General features: G+C 46.5%; 1 long non-coding RNA gene across 1 annotated transcript; it reads right to left on the reverse strand.

Annotated features, from left to right (window-relative positions):
* Positions 1–226: 226 nt before the first annotated feature.
* LOC118593666 lies at positions 227–5,316 on the reverse strand. Its single transcript, XR_004946291.1, has 5 exons — positions 5,254–5,316; positions 4,388–4,494; positions 3,790–3,813; positions 1,066–1,133; positions 227–958 (listed from the first exon to the last, which is right to left on the reverse strand). It is a non-coding gene; the product is annotated as an uncharacterized LOC118593666 (long non-coding RNA).
* Positions 5,317–6,832: the final 1,516 nt, after the last annotated feature.

Here is a 6,832-nt window from a genome sequence, read left to right on the forward strand (position 1 = left end):
TGATAAATAGATCTGTGCTATTGGAATCCATTGGTTCTCTGCCTAGCAGGCATCATTTAATATTAATGCAGCCCTATCATCATGATCTGCCTCAATCATTCCCTAGTCTGCTACGTGGGATGTAAATTCCTTTAAGACAGAAGCAGTCCTGTCTGCGTCTGTGAACTTCCCGGAGTAAAGCCTTCTGGTAAGCCAGCACTGTACGATTTCATACTTGCCTGCTGGAAACATAATGAGTCCCCACGGAGACCAAAGGGAAGGCAGGAGGCCGCTCGGCAGGCTCTCAGAAGGTAATAATTGCTTGAGCAGGAATGCACCAAACGATACCCCTGTGGCTTTAAAAGGCAATGTAACTTTCCCAAGCATCCTCCTCTCTCCCAGAGTAGCTTGTAATAGTAGAGAAATTAGCTCAGTGAAAGAAAGCAAGGTTCAGGGGAAAGCTTTGGATGGAGTTCTATTAAAGAGGGTCAGTCTGTTTGTCACAAGGAACCATCCGTACCTCAATTCTGGTATCAACACTTAAATGAAGAGATTAGATTAGACATCTTGAGCCTTAATCTTCCTGGGCTCATAAAGCCTCTGGGATTCCAAGCTAAGCTATGGCTCCTGGCTCCAGAAGGCGTGCATGTGCTGCCTGCCCACAAAACTGATGTCGTTGTCCTCACCGTGTAGGGGCTTCACGGGGTCCTTTGTTGTGGACCCCTAGAGCCAAAGAAACGGAACTTGCCTCTCTCCAGAGCCCCTCCTGCTTAACTGGCTTCAAGCAATTGAGAGGCCTTGACTACTCAGCGAGGCCTCTGTGAGCCGATGAAGAAGCCAGGTGTTCTTCCCACGGTCGGACACTGTGGAAATGACTGATTCACAGACAGCCAGTTGAGCCTCGGTTTGGAAAGCAGCCCTCCCCAAAAGCAGTTCTGAAGGGTGGCAGCATGGAGCTATAATTCAGTTGTTTTCTTTCCTGGGAGAGGGGGGAATAGGGAGCGTGGGTGGGGGGGGGGTTGAAAGTGCAAGGAGAAGCCAGGGGTATGGCCAAAACATGCAGACAGCCCAGGACTTGAAACTCACCTAAGACACCTTGGAGAAGCCGGAGGAAGCCAGTACCTCAGCAGGTAGGCGAGCTCTGCCCACAGCACCTGTGAAGGATTTATTCAGAGTTTGTGCTCGTTGGCTAGTTTCGTCAACTTGGCTCAAGCTAGAGTCCTCTGAGAAGAAGGAGCCTCAACTGACACAATGCCCCCGTCAGGTTGGCCTGTGGGACATTTTCTTGATGATTGATGATTGATGATTGATGTGGGAGAGCCCAGCCCACTGTGGATGGTACCAACCCTGGGCAGCACCCCTGAGGTGTATACAAAAGCAAACTGAGCAAGCCATGAGGAGCAAGCCAGTAAGCAGCACTCCTCCATGGCCTCTGCAGCAGCATCTGCCTCCAGCTTCCTGCCCTGACTTCCCTCAGTGAGAGATGGCAAATTGTAAAGTGAAATAAACCCTTAAGTTGCTTCCGATCATGGTGTTTTTGTGTCCATAGAAACCTAGGACAGAGCCTTTCTTGCTGCCTCAAGGTTGGTCCTACCCCAGATCCATCTCTCCATCAGCCAGGCGGAACAGTGTAGGAAAACCAGATCAGGGCTGTAGTCAACCTGTAGGGCCCCAGGCAAGAAGGTCTTCTCAGTGTTACGAATCTTGGGATTTGGAAACTTACTTATTACTGCAGCAGAACTAAACTTGACTTACTAATACATCTTCTTCCCTGGGAAGAGATATGTGGGTGTCCAGAGTGGCCCTCACTAACCTATAGAGTCACAGACTCCAGGATGAGCAAAAGTCAGCAGGGTCATGTGAACTCTCCCTACATCTCCTTGAAACCTCTTCTCCTCTGCTGACACTGTCAGTGGGGGCCCCTAGATGGCCAATGGGCCCATCAGTCATATCGCCTGTAGTGGATTTAATGGTGGCCTCTGAGAAGACATGTTCAAGTACATACAGGTAGACTTTTATTTGGAAAAGGGTACTTTTATATGTAATTAAATAAGGCGATCTCCATGAGATCATCCTGGGTCACTAGATACAGCCAACACTCAGTGACAAGTGTCCTTACAAGACAGGAAGTGAAGACAGGTGAGGCTGGCATGATTCCATCGTGAAACCAGAAGACCCTTTGGGCCAGCAGAGCACAAAGAATCAAAAGAAGGTTCTCTGTGACAGCCTTTGGAGAGAACCCATGACCCTTCTGACCACTTGACTTCTCGATTACAGAACTATTTGAGAATAAAGTTCTGTAGGGCTGAGCTGCCTAGATTGTAGTCATTGGTTATAGTAACCATGGAAAAGTAACACCCACCTTAGTGAAAACACCTTCTCTCCAGTGTTCCTCTCTTGGATAGAAATCTTAAAGGTAGAGGCTACTGACCGACGCACTAATGGACTGGGAAGGAAGTCTGCCTTTCTCTCTCTCTATCTGGTCCCCAGGGCAGGGCCTCAATTATGTTTCAAGCGGGGAGAATGCCAGCTCACAAAACCTGACTGGCCTGCTTCCTCTCAGAGGAGACACCAGCCATGAGAGAGGCTGAGTTCTTGATTATGGCCTATGCAGAAAGTAATGCTCTAAATAAATCACATCTGGAATCCAAGCCCAGGAAAGTGCACTAGCCTCAGACCCCAGGGCGGAGAGAGATCCTGGGGTCTGACATCCTCAGGCAGGGTTTCTACACGTGTACAAGAGCCAGAAGGTCCTTTGTTTTATTTTGTTTTGTTGTTGTGTTTCTGTTTTGTTTCATTTCATTTTTGTTTTTGTTTTGATAACTTTATTTTTACGGGTGGACCAGCTAGGCTCACACCCACAGTTCAGCACAGGGCTCTCTGCTTCTCTGCAGAACTCTGGTAGTCACCTCTTCAGTTTTGCCCTCTGGAATATGGGCTTACTGCACAAGTGTAGCTAGGTTCATGGTAAGCCCTTGAAAGGCTGAACGGAGGAATCTACACGTCACTCCCTTTTACTTTATGTATTTCATTGTATTTTGAGGTAGAGTTTCACTACAGAGCCAAGTCTGACTATTTACTCATGTAGTCCAGATTAGACTCAAACTGGACATCTCCCTGCTTCAGCCTGAGTAGACATGTACCACCGAGCCTGGTTCCATGTCATTTTAACAATTTTTAAAAAAATTTAGGGCTGGGCAGTGTGGTGGTATGTGCCTTTAATCCCAGCACTCAAGAGGCACAGGAAGATGGATCTCTGTGAATTCAAGGCCAGTCTGGTCTACAGAGCTATTCCCAGAATAGCCAGGGTTACACAGAGAAACCCTGCCTTGTAAACCAAAAGAAGAACATTAAAACAACAACAAAATCACATTAATTTACTGTATGTGTGTAGAGGTCAAAGGACAACTTCTGGAAGTCAGTTCTCTCCACCTACAACGTAGGTGAGGGTTCTGGGAATTGAACTCATGTCATCAGGCTTGGTGGCAGACACTTTCACTTGCTGAGCCAAAGCCAACTGACCAACCCTCTATGACACTTTAAACACCTCAAATGCATACACCAAATACCATGTTTTATTTTTAACACGTTCATAGTTCTTTTTAGAAATATTGTTCCTGAATATAGTTGTGTGTGAATAAACTGATTTTAATTTTTTTCTGCAGTGTTTTCAATAATCATCACAGAAGTCTAGGAAAAGTTAACCCTGGGTTACTTTCTAAGGAAATACTTTTTATTCCTCATCAGTAAGATTCACGCCGTGCTTCCTTTTGATGGTTTTAATTCCCATGGTACTAATTTCAAGCTTACCTCTCAGTTCTTGAGTTGGAAGGCCTGGGGAAACATGAAAGACAATCAGCAGGTGAGGTGAGTAGGTGGGCAAGACTGGGGCTGTGAAAGCAAATCTGAACCAAGGTTTTGGCTGTGGGAGAGTGAAGATGGGGTAGTCCCAGGAGATGCTAGACCAGGCACTGTAGCCACAAACTCCTTGAAGGCTTGGCAACCAAGCAGGGGGGGGGGGGGGAGCCAGATTGCGCAAGAATTTGACTTTGCATGTCTGTCTTACCTCTACCTGCCACTTGCACCTGGGAAAAGCCACAGGGACATTCCTGACTGAATTCTTGCCTCTACACAACTCCCTTGACATGGCTTGGAGGCCTGTGCCTACCCACACCTCCCTCCGTCTGTCTGTAAGATTCGAGTCAGCTGAGGATGGGTTTTGCAAGGCAGGAAAGATAAAGCAGATATCATTCCTGAGCCAGAGGGACTGGGGGTTCACCCTCCCGGGAAATAACTTTGCTATGTTGAGCTCAGCATCCCCCAGTCCAGAGCATCTCTGCAGAAAGCATTGCCATGTTCGTGGCACCAGACACTGAGTCATGAAGGAGCCGGTCAAGAACATACTTACCGGATGGAAATAAACTCAGGCTAGCAACAAGGTAAATAGACAGGTGGTCCACAGGGTATCTCCTCAACTGACGAGGCCATCATGAAACACCGGTGCATGCAATGATTCTAGAAGTTTTTAGGAATTAGAGTTAGGTATATTATAATTTCCCCCTTTAGGCTGAATTTCACAACAACCGCTCCAGATGGTTGCAGGCACTAATTACCTCTATTTTAAGCTGTAAAGCAGAAGGGCCACTCCCTCAAGGAGATTCAACTAGAAATGAAGGAAGCTAAGGAGTCTACAACATAGGTCTTCAGACTCTGTGAAGAACCCCTAATCTATTACACTCACCAGAGCGTCACCCCAAAGACTCACAGTGAAGCTGTGTAAAAATACAGCTCGAAAGGGTACCCACCAGTCAAAATCATTGACAGTTTATCAAAATAAACAATGACATTGACAGATTAAGATAACAATAGATTATAACCATGATAATAATGTACTGGAGTCATTGAGTCAAAATAGGAATGCAAGCCCATGCCAGTATGAGGGCAGTATAATAGAAAAAAAGAGCTTTTCCTCACAGTGAAACTCCTACCCTCAAAAGAAGAAAGGATAAAACTTTAAAAGCAATTATTCAGTTACCAACAGAGAAATAAGTATTTCAATCCAGAGCATCTGCAGACAGGGAGCCAGTGGGTGAAAAGTTAATTATTAGAAATGTGAAATGTGCACAGTTTCCGAGCACCTCCACCACCTCAAGTTCTTACAGACACCAAAGGGAAGTAGTAACTTCACAATGAAACAGACCTACGAACACCTTCTTAACTGCATGGTCAAAATGAATATCCCCATAAGGAACGGGGTCACACGGAATCACTCACCACCTTCTCAGACATAGCGAGGACACCGCAGCACCTCTGTGGTGCTGCTGCCTGAGACACATGACCTACATCTAGTCAGGAGGGAGTGTCAGACAAATCCAAACTGAGGGATATTTGCATAAAATCCATATGCAGCAGTCGAAGCGTCAAAGTTACAGGAGCCAAGGGAACAACTATTCTGAGTGAGAGGCTTAAGAGACAGGAGGGATGCATGTATCTGAGGAGCTGGACCCACCCTTCATAGAAAGCATGATTATCTGGCGAGACAGGAATAGCAACCGAAGATTATTGGTAATGACGTCGCATTGTGAATTGTCTTACTTTGGTGGCTGCATTACCATCATAAAGGAGCGTGCCCTCCAGCCCTCGAGGCTCGAGCATAGAAACTATGTAGCAGGTCTTCCAGGCTAGGGTGGCAGTAGTGGTGATAGGCGGAAGCTACGTTACTTTTGCAAAGCTACGTTACTTTTGCAAGTCTTCAAAGTAGCCAATTCCAAACACACTTTTGTTGCATCCTCCAGGGAAATGGCTTGCCTCAGCCTCCCCTTGGCAGAGCTCAGAGCTCCTCCACGTTACCTTCAGAAAGCTGAAATGTATTGAAATAACATTCATCCGAAAGGGCACTTTAATAAACGCTTTTCCTCAATGCTTCCTAAACAACCCGCTCTGCAGCGTGAATGCTGCGGTTCTTAGGAGGGGACCCGCAGATCCGCATGTCCATGCAGTGTGTGGTGCACAAAGCCAACACCGGTGACATACCTTCCCGTGTCCCAATCCACTGCTCTCTCTGCTGCTCCCTTAGTGAAGCATTGCACAGCACATGTCTCTTTTGGTCTGTCAGTGTCAAGCTCACCCTCACTTCCTCCCTTACCGCCCCCCTCACCCCCTTTCTTCTTTCCCTCCCTTCTTCCTTGTCCTAATGTACTTAGCATTGTTCGGGTTGCTTCAAAAAGCCCATTTTTTCCTGATGCCTGTGGAAATTCTACAACACCTACTGAATCTGCAGTTGAGCCTAACATAGCCCAGCGAAGGCAGAGAGGAAGGCTGTTCACCAGAGGACGCATGCTCTTACCACATGCTTCTCTTCTCTGTGAGAGGCAAGAAATGCCTGGAAACATTCCAAGCGCTCTATATAGCTGGCACTGATATGGATCTCAGCTACTTCAACCACTTTTTCTCCAAGAAATGCCAGGCCTGGGTGATGCTTGGAGCGTTTCTACAGCATTCCACGAGGGCCGCAATGGCCTCCCATGCTCTCTAAGTGGAACGGGCTGTGTCCCCAGTTTAAAACTCTGCTATGTTTGGAAAGTTCTTGTCAAAACTATTAGTTAAATCCTGAAAACATCACAAATTACAGTTTGATTTCCCAGTCAGGCACAAACTCCCTGTAATCAGTGTTAACCAATACACACCATACATATACAAACAATGGAGGAGCTGGTAGAGAATACATTTCCAATATTAATGTGTAGCATGAATCTTAAATGGTCTTATTAATAAAGCCAAACCTGAAGCCAGGTATTGGGGTGAATGCTGGAAGATCAGAGAAGCAGAACAAGCCACAGCTACCTCACCTCGC

Source organism: Onychomys torridus, chromosome 12 (genome assembly GCF_903995425.1).
Source record: "Onychomys torridus chromosome 12, mOncTor1.1, whole genome shotgun sequence".
Lineage (NCBI taxonomy): Eukaryota > Metazoa > Chordata > Mammalia > Rodentia > Cricetidae > Onychomys > Onychomys torridus.